The sequence below is a fragment of the Falco biarmicus genome, chromosome 1 (genome assembly GCF_023638135.1).
Source record: "Falco biarmicus isolate bFalBia1 chromosome 1, bFalBia1.pri, whole genome shotgun sequence".
In the NCBI taxonomy this organism is placed as follows: Eukaryota; Metazoa; Chordata; class Aves; order Falconiformes; family Falconidae; genus Falco; species Falco biarmicus.
In genome coordinates, this window is record NC_079288.1 from 79,429,258 (window position 1) to 79,448,978 (window position 19,721).

A 19,721-nucleotide genomic window follows, 5' to 3' on the forward strand; every position below is an offset into this window, starting at 1 on the left:
AATGTGAAATAGGCCCAGTAACTAAACTAAGGGCAAACTAAATGTTGTTGTTTCAGATAGGAGCTATTACTTCAGCAATAACTAGTGTCTCAGACTATTTTCAAATATCATGAAAAATCACTCCTGATTTACAAGAGAAAGAACGGCCTTTCAGATGCACAGGAACACCTTGAACACCCTGCCCTGCCACACATCTATGACTACACCAGTGCTAGTTTAGATTTCTTCTTCTTGTCCTATCTACCCTGGAGAAAACTTAAAAGAGCAGGGGACTGTTTTGAGAAGTATCAGAAGATAAAGTGTACAGATACAACAAGGTCACAGTTTTTTCATCCTTGGCTCTGGGTGTTTCTCACCATGTCAGAGCTGGACTTGAGGATGGGATAACAAAGTAAAGGCCTAGTACAACCATGGCCTTTCATAATTCAAGGAAACTCACACTGGATAACGCTCCTGTCTTCTGCTTTGGTTCCTGCCCAGTACTACCCATTAGGAGTACTGTGGATATTTTCCTTGATACTTTTACAGCCCCAGAGGAAGATGATGGTTTATGCTAATGTTGTCTTCGGTGGGATATTACCAGAAAAGATGCCTGGGCCATTGCATCCAGTGTGCAGGTACAGTGGTTCTTACTAATCTCATCTTCAACTAACTACAAACCTGTGATTGATTACTGGCTTGTTTTTCCACAACATGCACAAACATGCAGAAATGTGTGGGTTTTTTTTTTAAGTGACCACTCTATACATCACCTTTTAAGGTTGTAGAGATCAGATGCAGCCCACAGAATACAGGCTGAGAAACATGATTAAACTTCCTGTGGCATAAGCTAATCTTAAGTTTTGCTGACTGTTCTCATTAGACAAGCCTTGTTGACAGCTTTAGTCTATATCAATACTATATGGCCAGCAACTGATAAAGCAAAATATGGACTTTTTTTCCTAGTGATTCACATTACAAGACAGTTACTTTATTGTTGTGTTTGTAAGTTAGATCTTGGCAGTACCTTTTTTTTTTATTGCATTGAGATGATCACTGCTTTAATATATATCAGAAGCTCCAGTCTGCTATAGGTTTCCACTCATGTTTATCGCTGTGGGTATAGGTGGACAGACTGACCTAAAACTATTAGAAATAGATACAAGAATCTGCAGTACACAGAAAGTGATAGTACCTATTCTTGTGGATTTAAGACCTGTGAATCAGTCCCTGGTCAAAGTATAGATCAGTATGAATCCTGGGAAAGGAGGGCACTGCAATGCTGGGAAAATGGATATACCTACAACAGGGACCACAGCAGGTCAACAGACACAAACAGGTCAAGTCATAGATCAAGCAAAGATCACAGCTACCACCTAAAGCTGTGCAATAAATGGTGGCTGGCATTTGAACACCTGTGGCAAAAATCTAGGACAGAGCTGCTGGTTTTCAGCATAAAAATGCCTCACTTCAGAGATATTTCACTTTACCATTTCCTACAGAGTTGGTGGGGTTTTTTTTCTTGTTGATAAAAAGCTTTACCTATTTCTTTCTTGTCTTGGCTTAACCAAGGTACCAGTTACAAACACTGTAAAGAACCACCACTGGCTTACATGCAAATATTTGTTTCAGTTTATAGGGCGTAAACTGTCCCTTCTAAGACAACCTTTCTATTACCCAGCGCTTTGACTTTTTACACCAGTCACTGGTAGATCTCTTCAGAAACCATAAAATCTTCACTTGCCCTCTCCTCACCAGGCAAAGCATACGCATCAAGGCATCCCAAGCAATCACCACCACCACCACCTACATCACAGTTGAGGCTGCAGGCCAGAATGAATAAAACTTCTCAGGCTCCACTGTCCCAACACTGAAGTGAAAGCAGCCATGAGCTCCCAGCATGAATCCTTTAAATCAGGGAAAGCTCCTTCTGGCCTCACAACAGCATTCTCTGCCACCTGGATGGCCCTCCAAGTAGTGCCTGTCTTGTCTGTCAAAATGGTAAAAGCAACCCAGCTTCTTGTCTAAAAGAAAGCAATAAAAAGCGTATGAGTAAGAAAGTAACTGCATAAAATGAAAAGGACCTTCAACAGCATAAACTTTAATTATCCACTTGTACTACGGTTGTTCACTGTAACACATACCAAGTGTAAAACTGCAGAAACAAGTCCTCACACAAGAGACTCGAAACCATACAGAAAAACTTCAGGACCATATGGGACTCGGTTCCTTATTTGCTGTATTGGTAATAAAAGGCATCCAAGATAAACAAACCCTGTTTTCAGGCAAAGTTAATGCCTGTTTAGGCTTCTGTAAATCTCTCGTTACTGGCGAGCAATGCCCGTACTGGAGAGGCACACCAACAGTGGAAGACAGACAGCGGTACCTCTGTAGGTCCAGGGAGGCTGGGAGGAGGCAGGGTAACTGTCTCTTCTGGGACTTGTAGGAGTGTTTCCTAGCGTATAAAGAGCTGCCAAGATGTATCTATCCAATTACCTTCATGATTAGTCCATCCTTCTCCTAAAATTTTTCCCTCATTACCTTCCCTCAGTTTTGCTTTCCAAATGAGCCGGGTTCAGACCCAGGAAAAGCTCAGAGCTCCCGAGCAGCTGTCTCACCAACAGTTAGGTTTTCAGACCACATATCCTCCAACTGCTGGCAAGTGGGTTTTCACTACTCCTGAACCTAATTATAATGTATTTTGGGGGGGATTTTAAAGTAAATGCTGTTTACCAATAACTATGCTGGTTGCCATGCAGAAGCACGCCCTTAGCACACAATCACGACAGCAGTTGTAGACAAGACTGACTCATTAAATCTCAGAAAATACAACTGGGAGAAGTCTCAGAAGTTGGTCCCTACCCTAAAAGCCCCAAGGGAGAGATCAACAACAATGCTGTCTTCTGTAGCACAAGCAGTATAGCACCTAAAAAACATATTAAGTCTTCTGCAACTTTTAAGGCAACGCCTGCTTCCCCCTCCAATGATTTAGGACATCACATCTTTTAAAACAAGCCTTAAACGATACCTCAAGATTAAGTGCTCACTAATAATAAAACTGACTACAAGAGTAAAATTTGTTCAAGAAGCAGACACCTATACTCTATGGTATTTTTTTTTAAACTTCCATTTCCTGTGGCTTTGCTGCATGTGTATATATAGAAAGCAAGGGAAATTCCAAACAAGATGCCACACCGTTGTACTCAGAACAGCAGTGCTTCTCATTCTAGAAAAGGGAAGTCTCAAATTCTTTTTCTACAAAGTCTATGTGAATTCAAAGTATGCTGTAGTAATATTTCCTAGTACCATGCTCTCAGCTGAGGAGGTTCAACTGAAAACCTACAGTGTAAGAAATACTTACAAAGCACCAGTTCAAGCCAGCAGGACCTCAGCAGAGGGATGAGGTATGGGGTTAAGCACTCCTGCCATCTCACCTGATGCCTCAAATTGCTCACCAAGGGCAAAGGGCAGCCCAGCACCCTCACTGAAGCATTCCTTGCCAAAGATTCCCTGCCACAGGCTGTCCCAGCCAGGGGGTCAGAACTCCAGCAAGGTGAGGTGGGGATTTACAAGGTGCTGCAGAAACTGCTTACACAGGGGCTCCTGAAAGGCACCAACCATCCCAACTGGCACAGCACTTCTGTGTCTCCACTCCCACTGCTGCTCAGTGTGTTCTTCCCCTTTCTCTGTAGTACATCCACTTTTCCCTCCTCTTTTTACATTTACTGGTAAGAAGCTGTTGGTGCAGGAACTCTTCACAACATGTGCTGGATGTATGGTGTTGATAATGGCCGACAGCATCCCTCAGGAGCTTGAGATATTTTCACAGCACACAGAGCTCTGCTGCAGACAGCACTGAAACAGATGGTGGGTTATGAGACAGCTTATTTCTAGAAGGCACCAAAACAACCTATTTGAAGCATGTACTTGGCTTAACCACACTTGTTCCCTCACCATCCTTCCCCAGGCCAGCCCTCCAGCATGCTTTCTGGAAACTCGGTTGACAGATGGGCCGAGTACCCATGAGTGGGGCAGATCTGGCTGCTTGTGCGGATGCCCACCTTCTCCATGTCACATGAACTCACCTTGCCCAAGGCTCTCACACTCTTAATTTCTCAAGGAGTGGGAGGGAGGAAAAAGTAGTGGGGCCCAGTTCTGCAGCGCTTGCTGATTCACCTCCACCCCCTCCCTGTCACAGCTGCTACCTTCTTTCCCTCCTCCTCCCCGCTCCTGCACTCACCCAATCTCTTTGTCAAAGCTGTCTTCATACAACAACTGTTTGTTTGTTTTTAATCACCAATAGCACCTTCTTGGTCACACACAAATATCGCAGCAGTTTTTACAAGAGGGACGCACACGTTACCAGGCAAGCCTGGTATCTGCCCTACTGGCTTTTCCGACAGCACTAGCACACTCCATGCCTTGCTGAGCTTCTGGGTCCCTGCTGCAGCCAGACTTCCCCATCCCAAACCTGCCCCGCACAGCCCAAAATGGCATGGCCGAACGGGACAGCGGGTGTCACAGCTCCCTGTCCTGCTCCACAGCAGTCCGGACTTGGGCGATGCCCAGGGGTGCCTTCTCTGCTGAGAAGCCCACGCCAAGGGAAACAGTGCCTTGCTGGCCCAGAGGGCAAGGTGTCAACCTGTGGTCTCCCTCCAGCTGTGCCCCCACAGCTCTCCCTGGGCTAGGCCAGCTGCAGTTCACCCGAGCCAGCCACCTGCACCCGCCACCTGGGCCCCAGGCTGGGAGCAGAGCCACAGGCACACATACCTGCTCTGGGAGCAGCCCCAACTGTGACCAGACCCACTCGCAAAGCCCTGGGTTTTTCCTGTCTGGTGCAAAGCCAGAAGCAGATCTCGGACCGCGCTGCAGGGTAGGATCTCCATCCCTCTCGGAACATGCAGTGAAGGAGGTGAGAGGAGGTCAGATCTCCTTCAACTAAGCGATTTCAGCTCCTTCGAGGAGCGAAAGCCACAAAGGAGCTCAGACACCCACAGAGGAATGAGCCCCTCATTCTGACCATCACCACCACATCTCAAGAAAGCTCAGGCATCCAGAGAGACATGCGAAGGTCCACAGCCATTTGAGGAAGAACATCGCTGATTAAGGGGGACTTGGTGGGATGTGAAGTGACTCATGCACACAACAGCTGAACAGAGTCTGAAAGAGCATCCTACTCCTCCTTTCCACCATCTGAACTTGCCCTCGGTGATGCAGATCTAATTTAGTGGGTCTCAGCTCCTCTTCTGACCTCAGCACTGAGCACCTTCTGCTCCACCTTCTGCAAGACCTGTTCTTACCCCTGCCAGCTGGAAGGGCAGAGCTTTCCCACTTACCACTTCCAATGACAGCCAGCAGATGGGAACCAGACATCTCCGGAGGGAAATGGATCTTCCTTTGATCCTGGCTGCTGTGATAAGCAGCCTCTTTGCCCACCACCAAACCCACTCCTAACCTGAACCTTAACCTTGAGCAGAGGTTGGTCCTTACCAGCAGGAACATGTCACACATGAGATACACCTACCGGGTACATTTTATGAACTGCTCCTTCAGCACTGACCACTCTGCACTGCCAGAGCCACTGAACAAGCCCCTAAGAGAACAGGTTTAGGGTCCCTAGAAAGTAACAGCTAGAGCAGTTCCTATCTCTTAATGGCATCTGAGACTTGTTCAAGCAGTTTGCAAAAGCCCACCTCTGCCACCCGCATGGCACAACGGGACAGTCAAAGCAAAGAGCCAGAAAAGCAACAGCAGCAGAGCGAGGCAAGGTGAGCACCAGCAGCCTGCATCTTCCAGACCCCTCCTTGCGTGGCCTGGCCCCTGAAACACACCCTGTTTTCCAGGCAGTTAAATGATGCACTGAAACAGCACCTGTTACACACACATGTGGTGGGCACAAGAAAGGAAGTGGTTTTAAGGGGGGCATCTTCCCCCACGTTAGGGTACCTCTGTGCAGGCCTACCTGGGCACAGCAGTGGGGAAGGTCTCCTTCCCAGTGACAGCTCTCCAACAACACATCTCCTCTGCTATGAGGCCAGCAAACCTTGACCTGGGAGGGACAAGTTGTACCTGTAGTTAAGGACCAAAGAGATGGCAACTGTGAATGTATGTGAGATGATTCTTAGGATGAGGGATGCATCCCCAGTCACACCAGAAATGAAGCAGAAACGTGCAGGAAGTGTGTCTGTGCTTCAGCGCTGCACGACGCAGAGGAGGGGCATCACACCAAATGCAACTGCCTGGAGAGAGTATGAGGTTTAAATGTTATTACAACTTACCTTTATCAATGGCAGGAGTGGAAAGATATACTGTAATTACAAAATTCATTAATAAGGTCCATACTGATCTACTCTAATGCTCTTAATTGCTCTTAAAACAACAGCCTCCCATTTACCAGTACTCATTTGTCCAGGATGCTCTTCCCTGGCTAAATGTGTTAAGAGAAGAAGAGATGCGAAACCAGAGCAAGAGAAGATCCTACAGAACATTCTGCAGGAAGAGCAAGCGAAATCCAGACTAACCTCATCTCTATACAGCTACGTCCTGAGAGCAGCTTTTAAACAGAAAGCTGAAGCTCATGGTACCAGTAATTGCAAGGTCAAGCCTCAAATTAGCCATGAAAAGTAGCGCCCTAAAGGGAAGCTGAAGAGACAATAGATGAAGGTAACACCTCATCACAAGGGAGTGCTCAAGGAATGGTGTGGTTTGTAGGGAATTTGAAACACGTGTAGCAGGCAATAGCCACACACATGCAGGTTTTGGCACAAGAAGAAGTGCGTATACAAGAAGGTATTTTAGCCTTTATTAGAGGGTGAATGCTGCAAAATAAGCTCTGTCTGCCTCCAAGCTTGCACCTTTTTTTTTTTTTAAAAAAAAAAACAAAACCCAAACCCAAACAAACAGAATTTTGACAGCTCTTCTATGACACTAAAATCGCTTTAAAACCACAAGTAATCTCTTTTAACAGGATTGAGGAGGCCTGGCCCTCTCTCTCTCCCCTGAGCAGTCCACTCGCTGATCATCGGATCCCACTTTTGCCCTATTCCAATCACACTCAAACAACAACAGTTCTTGGAGCAGAACCCGGAGCCCGTGACACCAGCCACTCCAGTCAAGTGCCTCTGATCACCAAGACACACAGCTTGGCCCTAAAAGCACCACACAATTGCCCTTGCTTCTTCAATTATCTCTTGTGTTACAGAGACAAGCAGTCATCAGAAGGCATTTCAGCTCCAGAGGTAACATCAACACTTTCCCCTGCAGCACCTGCGAGGTTTTACACCTTTTCAGGGCCAGTCTTCTTGCAAGAGAGATACTCCAAAACATACAGGACACAGATCGTGCCCAGTGGTGTGCTGGGACTGATGGGAGGTCTCTGACAGCCCAAAAGGCTTGTGTTATATGCAAGTCAGGAGTTCACAGAAGGGATGGCTCTGCAGCGCTCACCGCCAAGCAGAGAGGGTCTGGAAAGGGGAATAAGGCAGAAATTGTTTGAAAGAGACACTGATGCAACAAGGGAGACTAGACCAGAGTGTTTTAGAGATAGTTATGTGCAATAAGTCATCTTTTTACATGAATCTCTGTGGCCAAGACCAGGAGCCAGTGTGGGGTGCAGGCAGGCTTTCCCCTCCTACATAAGATCCATCCTTTGATAACCAGATGTGGAATCCCCTGAACTCTCTGTGCAGCGACAGCTCCTGGGGAGACACAACATGCAGTGGAAAAAGTTGACGAGCACAACCACCTTGCCACCATCACCCAAAGAACGGGTGACAGCTTATTTTGTGAACCGTTTTGAGGCTTTGTTTTGTGGCACCTACACACACCTGTCTCACGGCACCTCACCCCCTCCTACAAAATGTCAAAGATCTTCAGCTCCTAACAACAGCCATTGGGGGCAAAAACCAGCGTGTGCTGACCAGTGTAACTCCTGTGCAGTGGGGACTGCACTGGTCTTGCCTTTCTCCTCAAGTCAGGGCTTGTGCTCACCCTGTCCTGTTTCCCACTAGCACCAGCTCCTTCGACAGGCAGTGGGCAAATGCTAATTTTTACCTCTGTGGTTTCCAGGTGACTCTCTCAGGGAAAGTTTACTAGAGCTTTATCCTTCCTGAAATGGCAGCTAAACTGAATAACCACTTCCTCTTAGCACAGCTAAGGAACTTAACGTGCAGTGTTGCAAACAGTATGAGGACACTCTCCCCCCTGCCTCTGCTGCACTCTCTTGCGTGCATTAATGTCGGTTGCTACACACACTGGGCAGTAACTAGGTTGGGAAATACTCGAGCAGTAAAAGCCACTCTCACAGCCTAGAAAGGCAAGTGCTACCTTTTAAGATTGCCAGCAGTCAGCTTGTGCCTTTGCATTCCCAGCAGCTCTAAACAACCCAGATCCTGCAGTCACCAAAATTTATACCTGGACCTGTTTTAGGGTCTGAGCAACTGAACGACTTTGAGTCAAGCCCCAGAAGGATGCCTACACTATACACACATTCAAATATTTCTGTTTTGCTGCAATATTGAAAAACAAATAGTGAGAACAGATTATAACTTGTAACAGATTTCCACAAAATTGATCTCCTTGGTTGCCACCTTAACCAGAGGGACACACAATGTCCCCAACAACAGAAAAGGACTCCCAAGTCTGTAAGCGAGAAGCTGGGCTTGTGTCTTTGATCACTCTGTCTACAAGCTGGTGTTAATACAGTTATAAGGCTAATGTCTGACTGGACTTTAAAAGTCTCCTCTATGCAGCTTTCAACTTGAGGAAAACAAAGCTGTGACTCATTTCAGCGCTGTGTTTTATGGCACTGTGCACAACACAGGGGCATCCCTGCTGTTCTTCTAGAGATGGTACTAACACAAACCAGAAGAAGCTTTGTGCAAGCAGTACAACTGTTTTGACATCATTTCAATGAGACAACCCTGTGATTTCATGGAGAAAGCTCTGGGCTGAGTACGCCAAAAATCTCAGCTTCAGGTCTCCTGTACAGCCACTGTGTATGGTCACAGGCTCCACCAGGGCTCCTCTTTCCAGTGTCTTCCACATTATTTTCCTCCTGGTGCCTGACAAAGAATAAGCAAGCAGGCAGGCCTGGTTCTCTACCCAAGATGTCTTGGTTTTTGCAAGGACCAGAAAATTGCATCCACTTGCACTTTTAGGCAGTCACTGATTTGACATGCCTGGTTTGAAGAGGCTAACTCTGAGGCCTGACACACCGCTGCAGTTTAAGACCATGCCCCTGTTTGGGGGTTATGTACTTAAATAATTACAATGATCATGCAACTTTTCAAGTGCGTTAAAAGAAAAAAGAAAAAAAAAAACCTTCAAAAGCTATATTGACTAACATTCCCAGCTATAGAACAACCAGCAGGTGCCCAGTACAGCCAACCCCATCCCATTATTTGATGCCCATGAACAGGCTGCGGATCAAAACCTGCCCTACTCAGCACATCAACACATCATTAACGCCTGTTTCCAAACAGGCATGGTTTGAACAGTGAAAGTTCAGCCACTAAGGAGTTCAGAGAGCATTCGTGGTAGCAACGCAACCTCCGACAGCCTTTCAGTGCACCAAACCAGTACAACCTGTAGCTGCACAGTTGTTTATACTGGTGCAATTACTCCAGTTACTGATGCAATTACTTATGAGTCCAGATGACTCTGACCTACACAAGAGGCTGGCAGCCGATGCATGTAAAAAACTCAGACACCGGTGTAAGCAGTGCAGGATCCTTCACATTAGGAAAGCCAAAATGTCTTTGAAGCAAGAGCTGTGGCCTACAGGTTCCGAAAATGGCAACCTATGTTTGTGTGTCTGGAGTTTGGGATTTCCACTCTCAAATATGGAAGAGAATAATATAAACACATCAAAAGGCTATATAAGCTTACTGATTTGAAGCCAAGACTGATCACGAAGGAAAGGATTCTTAGGAAATAAACAGCAGAATAGCTTTTAATCATCCATTAAAGCCATAATGGAAAATTCTGTATGCATGCAAGAGTACTGGTAGGGATTAAACTACACAGAAAAGGACACTGGCACAGAGCCAGCACCTAAAGGAAACACAGAAAGAAACTTACTGGAACTTCTGAATGAAGACAGCAGGTCTAGGCATGAATTATTCACCACGATCAGATTTATGACTATCACAATCAATGGCAAGTTTACAAAAATCACTGAACAGTTGAGCTTGAGGAGAGGAAGGTCGGAAGATCATTCAGTTCAACTCCCGCCTGCTGAAAGCAGGGGCAGCTAGAGCAGGCTGTCTGGGGCTGTGGCCAGTCAGGTCTTGACCACCCCCAAGGATGAAGAGTCCACAACCTCCCTATGCAACCTGCTCCTGGTTTCAATCACCCTCACAGTAGAAAAGTTTTTGCTTATATTTAAATGGAATTTCATGTATTTCAGCTTGTGCCCACAGCCTCTTGTCCTGTCACTGGGTATCAATGAGAAAAGTCTTGGATCCATCTTCTGTACTGTCCCCACATCAGGTATTTAGACCCCGCTGAGCTTCCTCTTCTCCAGGCTGGACAGTCCCAGCTCCCACCTCTCCTTGTTCAGCAGATACCCCAAGGACTCAATCACCCTTGTGGCCCTTCGCTGGAATCTCTCCAGTATGTCCACGTCTCTCTCATACTAGGGAGCCCAGAACCAGACTCACTGCTCCAGATGTGTCTCACCAGTGCTGAGCAGAGGGGAAGGATCACCTCTCTCGACCTGCTGGTAGTGCTCTGCCTAAGGACAGCCACCTTTAGTTCCAGGGCCAGCCTGATGCTCACATTCAATGTGCTTACCAGGACTACCAGAGCGACCTTAGATTGAGCTATTTGACACCAGTCAAGCAAAAAAAAAAAAACCAACAACCCAAACCAGCCAAACAACCCACCCGCTCGTTGAATTTGATGAATAATTACTGTTAAAAAAAATAGACCTAATTCTCCCCTTTCTCCTGCCCCGCCCCCACCAACCCCAATCCTGAAATAGATTTTATATATTTATTTATTAACTGTCAAAGTATTCAAGATCTACAGGTAAATAAATACCCTACAGAGATACAGAGGAGACACCTAAAACCTCAGGTAAAACACTAGAAAAAGTCACTTGTCTCAGGAACCAGTGCTGGATATTCAGAAAAATGGTGTATTTGGCATGGCTTCTAAAACAAACACTTTTGAAGTGTTTATAAGACTACACAGTCCATTGTTGGCAGGAAGGGAGAGTGAAGAGGAAGGAAAGAAATCTACTGGTTTTTTGCAGACTAGAAATTCCTCAATTCTAACGCACAGGCTTGTTTTGAAAACTCAGCTAACAGACTGGTAGAAAGCAAGAGTGCCTTGAGAACCTGGGAGGTCTAATGCAGGTACCTATTTTATAACTAGGTCCCCTAAATCACAGCATGTTAAAATCCTGACAGTATGGTTTTGCTATACATACATTAGACACCTTCCTCTCCTGGCTGGATATTGTTCAGAGCTATCCCTTCTTCCTTGACTTCACGGTCCATGACATTTGTAGCTTTTTGCAACTTGTGAGAGTTTTACGGTAAGCCTGGGATACAGCGACTGTTTCCGCCTTTTTGTTATGTCTGATTTCCTCATGGCTCAACTGGATGAGATTTCTAAATCACTCTCTTTGCAGCTGCTCTCACATTTTGTGAAGATGATGAATCACACCAGACCATGTGCAAACTAGTGGGCGATAATGTAAAAATCCCTCACGCTTATTGTCAGTGCCTGCAGTATTCCCTCCTCTGTATTACGATGCTGATGTGGCTCCATTGCTCACGAAGGTGAGGTAACAGTGGCATTGGCTAAAACCAAGCAGTCATTTTGGAAACTCTCCCATGAGTTTGTGGGTGCACCACAAATGCGACCTGCAACCTCTGCACTTTCCTCGGCTGCATGAAGTGGCCCCGAGATGCTGAACTACATCTACTGAAGAACTAGAGCAAGACCAAGCACAACACACTTCTGCTGTTTTCTAAGCCAGGAACTGAACCGCTGGGACTTACAGCGAAGAGAAGAAGGGCATTACTCACTACTGATGTTATCAATTTTCTGATCTTAATATGACAGTGAACCTATATATAATTACACTGAACTTCAGCGCGTCCTGAACCTCACTTGCGTGCATACCACATTTAGGACCCTGACATTAAACTAAAAGAGACTGACAAAGGAAGGAGTTGGACTCTGACTAAGAGAAGAGGACTGGAGGAATCTGATAAAAGAAATGCACGGTTCCTGCCGTCCTTCCAGAAGTCAGCTGTAACAGAGCGGTTAACACAACACACACAAGTGATAACAAGGGAGCATGACCTCATACTAGGGATCTGTTGGACATGGTAGTTTTTTCCAAAGTGACTGCATTGATGCTAATCATCGCAAAGTTTATAATAAAAAAAATTGGTTGAACTTTTTGAATTCCCTAAGATACTCAATATTGTTTGGGAAGTCATGGATGAAACTTCAGAAGCCTGGAAAGAACAAACATCTTTAAAATGAAAACAAACTAACTTCAATGTCCCACCAAAAGGAACAAGCAGGTGATTTTTAAGTGCCTACCTGACAGCAGGGAGGTGATTTATTCTTGACAAATCCATGTTGGCTGCTACTCATGGTCAAACCATTTCCTCCTTTTTCAGGGTAACAGCTCTTGTAGACAGAAGAAAAACAGTAGATATCGTGAGAGCTACTGACAGAGTGTCATTTTCACACGATGTTTCAATAAGCAAACTAAAAAACATTACCTCAAGGGGTGCAAAAATCAGTCCGGGAAAATATATCAGCAAGGCTCCTCAAAGATGGGTCCTGGATGTAACAATCAGATATTTTCACTATTGCATGGGACAGAAAAGGTCTATTTTATATTTATGTGTTACATTATTATATTTATTTATATATTATACACGTGCAGATCTCAAATGAAAAGAAGGTGCCAGTGCATTGGTGAAAGGAATTAGAATGGCTTTGGCAAACTGGGGAGGTGGTTTGGGAAATGCTGGCAATTCAGCAAGGACAAACACATAGTTTGAGGACAATGAATTGCACAAATACACGATGAGAAATCACTAATGAGGCAATTCCTCAAAAAGGTTCAGAGGCTGGATTGAGTCACAGGTTTCTGCAAATAAGCCAGACAGCAAAGTGCAGAGAATAAACAGGACAGCTGTCAGCTGGATGCGAAGAGAGCCCTCTGCTCCATATGGTGTTTATAAAGCACAGCTGAAGTACTATACCATGCTTTGAAAACTGTACATCAAGAAAAGCATGGTGGGTGGAATTGGACAAAAGGCCAGAGGACTTAAAGGATTATAAAATGACAACAGAGCGGAAGATTGAGAGAAGTCCAGCTACATACTTGCAAGAGGCAAGGAAACCACACAGCCTGCCTCCTAGTCTTTCCAGTACAGCGAGTTCCATTAGTTTCCCTGATCGGAAAAACTCCATGCAGTGTCCACTTGGTCGCTACAAACAGTTACCCCCTTTTTCTGCCACTGTGCTTACGTACTTCTCTCCTACAAGGAGCCCTTGCAGCCTGCAGAGCCTGCTGCAGCTCTCTGCTAGCCCTACCCTGCTCTGTGGGAGCATGTCGAGGCCCAGCAGAGCACTCCCGGGGATGGAGCGATCCCTCTCACCCTTCCTCCACAGCACTTAAGTTGACTCCAAGGACCACATAAACTAGCAGCTGCCTCCTGCCATCTACCCTTTTCAAACATGACACACATTATGCAGTACTTCTGCAACAAACTGAAGAGAAACAACGCTGTGCACCGCCTCCCACAGCTGCTCACTACACTGCCTGCAAAGAATCTCCAAAATCCATGTAGGCATACAGCGGAAGAGTGTATTTTTGATTAAATCACGTACATGTGTGCACCTACATCTGGTGGTAGGGCAGGAACTTCTCCGGCTGCAGAGCAGTGCTCTAAGCAACAGGTTGTTCAGGGATGCCTCTTCCTTCTGTCCTGATGAAGTTTTTCCACTACGTATGCAAATACCGACAGGGGCTTAGACAGACTATCTAGAAGACGACCTGAACCTGGCTCTTCTGACCTACAGATAAGCCCACTCTTCACCTCGGCCTTCTGGTTCATAGGCAGTCTTTCTTTCTACATTTCCCCTGGAAGAATCAACTGAGGTTAAGTTTCAATAGAAGATTTGGTTCTGCTAATTTAGCTTTCTCTAAAAACCAAAACAGCTTTTCAAAACCTCCTAAGTACCTCCAGGCATGGTACTGTCAATTCTTTCAAACATCCCACCCTGTTTTCACTGATTCTCCAAATACTGCAATTTGGAAATGACTTGGTGCCATGTTCTGCCAAGTGCATGTCTGGGAGGTGCATCATCTGGATGCTTCCCCCAATCCAAGGACGTGAAATACAGACAAAAATTCTGCATCATTGTTGCACTAGTCAGGAGTAGAAAAGTTATAAAAGACAAGAGATTTTGTTCTTCCAGCCTCCAAAAACCTTCTACTATGCAGATCCTAGCCATGTTTTCACAAAACTGCATGTTTACAAGAAGTTGAATCCCTTTTGCCAGCTCCTCAGTTCCTCTTTTTGCCCAACTCTTCCCTTCTCCGCCCTTCCAGGCTTAACCTTTTGTTACTTTCTTCTTGGCTCCTGTACAAGCCTTTCCACTAACCGCCACCACCTTAGCAATGACTAACATAGTGGCACTTATTTCATTAGGGTCAGACTCAGTGATAGCATCTATCCGTTTCTACCTTCCTGTTCCCTGACACAGTGGTAATGGAGTCACATCAACCTATTTAAGCTGGGCTGGGCTTTCATCAGCACCAGCGGCTAATGCAAAACTTGGGGGTGGGGGGGTGGGAGTACACTCCCTGTGCCACCCCCCTATCTGGTAACAAAAAATGCCTGATCCCACTGAACACAGTTCCTGGATTTTTAACGCCTCGATCCAATTCACCAGATGACTTTCTAGATCTCAGCCTCACAGCAGCAAGGCAGCCCTAGTCTTAACAACAGAGACTGGGAGTGGTTAAAGCACCTACGGTTCCTTTGAAACAGCTGAGACTGGAGTGACTTAACACCCAAGCTGACTCCAAAAAGCCTCCTCTGCCAGGGACTGCTCAGTGCCTGCAACGGGTGGGGAAGGCACAGGGCAGGAGGCTGCTGGAGCCACCAGCAGAGCAGCAATGGGGTTTTACCACCTGTGCCGGGGGTGAAATACATCAGCATGCAGCAGGATGCAGCCAGGTCTGTAACAGCAGAACTCAGGCCAGCTTCAGAGCTTCCCAGTAACCCTGACTTGGCCAGTCTGGTGTTGCTAAAGGAGTGCCCGGCACTGCTGCAAAAAAGGACAGCATAGAAGGGCACTAAATTTATGGACAAGGTGATGAGTGGAAGGGCTGATGTGGGAGAAACACCAAGAAAGCAATCCTGTCTTTGGCAGCACTGGCGAGAACTACACTTCTGGCTTCACTTTCAGCTTCTCTGCACAGGTGGAGGGTGGCTGTGGGAGCAGAGCAAGGACAGGACACTGCACACACACCGCTACAGCCGCCTCCCTGCTAAGGGGAGGTCTCTCTGGCTGCAGCTGGGTGCTCTGACTTTGTAAGCAGAGGTACCATATACCCGAAACTGAGACACACCTGCTGCAGAGCTGTGTCTTCTGCTACAAAGGAAAACACTTGAGGGCTGACAAAATTATATAAAAGCGGCTGGGGGACAAAACAAAAGGCAAGAAAACAAATAGTACTTTGTCTCATAGTGATAAGAGGAATGCCAGCCAAAGTCATCTGGGAAAGGAATAAAAATCAAGTAAAACTGAAGAAAACACAATGCATACTTAATGCTGGCTCTGCATCGCAGCCCAAATACAACAAGACTTCACAAAGAGACACAGCAGAGGGGCTGGAAGGTAATACATCCTGCAGAAATGGAACTTAAACACTAGACTAAGGTCTGATGTCATCTTTGATGTGCTTGTTATTTCAGGGCAAGGATTTGTAGAAAGACTGTATCTTTCACTAGATCAACTAATACCTTGGAAAAACCAGCTAACCCTCTATCTCATCTTGGTCCGAAATAGTATTTCATCCTTTTCCACATCATAAGTACAGCCTGTCCCATCTCCCTGGGGCAGCAAGACCCCAGAATTGGCCTTAGTTGTGGTAAGGCTGAAAAATTCATTACATTTTTCCTTCAGTTTTTCCAAAAAGAAAAAGATCAACAGTTTCAGAGTAAGACTAGTGTTTCAGATGTTATGAGTCTAAAAAAATTCATTAAAAGCTTCAGCAATTGTACTACAGTAATGTTCTCAGAAAGTTCCCAGAACTTTCCTAAACACCTAAGTTTCTTAACATACATTTGAACCTCCCAGTACACCTGAACACATATGCAAAAGAGACCTGATGCTTAAAGATTCTGTAGGATCAAGGATGTATCAGCACATACCATTAACATTTAAAGTTTCTCATACTTCTACCTTCCCACAAAACCAGAAGTAGTTCAAACCAGTAAAGCCAATGACAAAACTCCTCAGTTGCTGCAAAAACGACAGCACTTTCCACCCCGGTGTTTGGGAAGGCTTTTGAAATAGAATTCCTCACATGCAGGACCAGCTTTCTGTTTTCTTCTCAGTTCCCCTTCTTACAATCAAACGAAGAAAGTTATTTGCTTCTGTAATACTGGGAACTACTGGTATTCTGAAGCACAACTCGAGTATTTTCCTTCAGAATCAGAAAAAGAACCAAAACAGGTTTAGGGAAGATTTTTCCCTTCCATTTCTCAGAGCTGGGTCATTTGGGAGGGGAGACAGGAACAGAAGGAAACAGGCATGGAACTTGGAGAGGACCAATGACTATAACTTACAACAACGCAAAGCCTTCCTCACCCTTTCTAGCAAGTCAAGCTTTTGTAAAAATCACAAATCCATGTCTTAACTGATACAGGTTGGCACAACCTCCCACAGAAAGTGTGAACTAGCATTTATAGGCAGAGTATCTTCTGTGAGTCAGTCAGGAAACGTTACATCTTTTGCCATTTCAAGGTTCGTTTTAAGCTCCCTGAACATACCAGGGCAGTGATCGGGTGCCACGACAAAGACAAAAAGAAGCTGGGAATTGGAGAGTCAAACCGAAGACACTGTGCTGACTTACAAATCCAGTTCTCATCACCACTATACAGCTTGGGTCACCTTCTAAGCAATGAAATGCAGACAACATACAGAATATCTAGAAAGGGAACCAGATAGAGATACACAGAAAGGCTTCCGTGCAAGGAAAGATATTTAAACTCAAACTTCTTAAGTAGGAAAAGACATGACTGATGTCTGAGGTTTATAAAATCATGAGCAAACAAGGTGGAGAATGGAGGATTAGTACTTGCTGCTTTTCATAATGCAAGAATTCAGTATCAAGTGAAAATGAAAAATGCTGAAACCATAAAGTTATTGCACAGAAAAGGTATAACCAGATTTAGTAACTCACTGCCATGGGATGTTTTGGATGGCAAAAGGATAAACGGTTTCCAAAATGATCAGATGAACCGAAGGAAAGAAGATTTAAGGCTCAGAAGTCCCTCAATCACTAGGTGACAAAAGCCAGCACGGAATCCTCAGGGAAGTAAGATTAGAAACAGCGCAAATGTATAGTCATCGTTCTATTTTTCATCACTGGCCTCTGTCAGAGGCTGATCCTAGACTCTTTATCAAGGACTGTAGTTTTCACATTCTTGTATTGGTATGCGCAGGGAACAAAGCTCTGCACCTCTTCTTGCTTCTGGGAGATTCCTACAGAAAATCTGTCTTTGGGTGTTTGCATAATGGATTTTAGTCTTGTTCATTCTAGCTGTCTCTGAGCATCTGGAAAATGGACATGTAAGAGGGAAAAAAATCACATTAGCAGATGATGTAATTTCTTTTGATGACTGTAAATTATGTGCTGGTGCACATGTACCACTACTACAGTGTAACTACCTGAAGGACATACTGAAATTACTGAGTGTCTGACATTGCGTAATGCTCTTCTGGGTCCAGATATCACTTTACTTAACTTGTTTCTGTAAAATACACCAAAAAGGGCCAATCCAGGTAGCAATCCAACTGAAAGGATAGACATCCCTATGGTACCAAGCAAGCAGTAATTGTTGGTTTCTGGCCATTGACCTACGTTGCCTCCTTCACTTAAAATCCCTCCAAAAATTCTATCATATATTAACAAACAACCCAGCCCAAAACCTAAAACATCACCAGTCAGATTTTCTTTATTTGCAGGTTACCTTCAGCTAGTCTGTTCAGCAGAAAAAACATTTTGCTTAGTGTTTGCCAGTCAGTAAGACTGGTCCCTGGTCATAACAGCACAAAGCAAGCAGTCCAAAACCTGTAGTTTCCAATTGCTGCTTTTAAAAGGGACCTTTCTGAGGAGCCCATTTTAATAGCCTTACTGTAAATGCATCGTTTGCTGAAGGCACTTGGAAGTAGTGCCCTTTAAAACAGGTATACTGACTATAATGTGATTACACATCTTGATACCACTAACAAATGACAGGAGAGCTCTTAAAGCTATCTGTGGCACAACTCAGCCCTCCCCACCCACCCAGCAGATCTATTAAGAGAGTGTCTGAATGAACTAGAGGAACCTAAACTTAAGATTTTCACGATCTTCTCCACATCCTCCACCCCCAGGATATTTTCTCTAAAAGCCCACTGAATAACCTGGAGGAAGACACACGTATTGTGGTTTCCCGTCTCCGCAGCAAAGTGAAATTCCCTTTGGTTAACTACCTGCTAGCTGTGTAACATGGCATTTGCTTCACAGTTTATCTTAATGAAAAGGCATGCAGACAGCACAGCTGTGTTAGGGTCACAAAACTCCTCTGCTGGAGACTTACATTTGAAAATCCAGGGATTTTGCATCTATCTGCTCAAGATAAAGAGTATGCTTCCCACAGTTCTTTGAACATGTCCCCTTTCACACACCCCCAGTTTTATCTGTGTACTTTTGGCCATGACCACGACCATGCAGGAGAACAGAACGTTCACTTCCTTCTCTAGCTCACTGAAATTCCCTGATTTCACCATGCGCAGCACACTGCGGCGCCCGAGGACGCGGCACAGGAAGCAGAGAAGCTCACTTCTTGACAGCCAGAGGACAACACAGCTGCCTGGGAAAGCATAACAGACACTTCACTGTAATTTATTCAAGTAAGTTTTGCAAGTAGCCATGACCAGGGGCATGTGCATACACATACAAACAGACAATTTTATCATGAAACCTGGGGTGACAGCTAGAAGAAGCATTTACTGCCACAGCTACAAACTCTTCCTAGAACACTGTGTTTTTAAAACTACTAATGTCACAAAAACCTGCTGCAATTGAGAACAGTCACCATGTCCAGCCTAACTTTTATTTGACCTGGGGTTTTCAAACCAACCTGCTACAGCAGCATTAGAGTTGCATTAGTCACTGCAATACCATAATGCCTCTATGCCAAAGTGGAACATACTTATGCCTGTAATAAATAGGTTAAAGAATCCTCCTAGAAGTCAGAAAAATTACCTCAGGTCACCCATCTCAGTACTGGCCTGGTAAAACTGCCAATAACATCAGGAACCAAAATCGTAAAGTTAGGGCTGAGGAAACCCAATTTTTTTTTTTTTTTTTTTTTTTTCATTTGAACAACTTTAAAGACCTCCACATCGTGCATCAGAACAGCAGGAGCAAGTCTGGTGGTGTCCACCATTAAAGCAAACTATAAGCCATATAAACCTCA

At 45.0% G+C, this 19,721-nt stretch overlaps 1 long non-coding RNA gene across 3 annotated transcripts; it reads right to left on the reverse strand.

Moving 5' to 3' along the window:
- Positions 1-107: 107 nt before the first annotated feature.
- LOC130149615 (uncharacterized) lies at positions 108-18,513 on the reverse strand. Of its 3 annotated transcripts, XR_008821962.1 has the most exons (5): positions 12,729-18,513; positions 12,544-12,633; positions 10,565-10,714; positions 4,750-6,218; positions 108-3,834 (listed from the first exon to the last, which is right to left on the reverse strand). It is a non-coding gene; the product is annotated as an uncharacterized LOC130149615 (long non-coding RNA). The 3 variants fall into 3 exon arrangements; XR_008821959.1 differs by having other exon boundaries at positions 108-6,218; XR_008821961.1 differs by lacking the exon at positions 10,565-10,714 and having other exon boundaries at positions 108-6,218.
- Between the last annotated feature and the right edge of the window lie 1,208 nt (positions 18,514-19,721).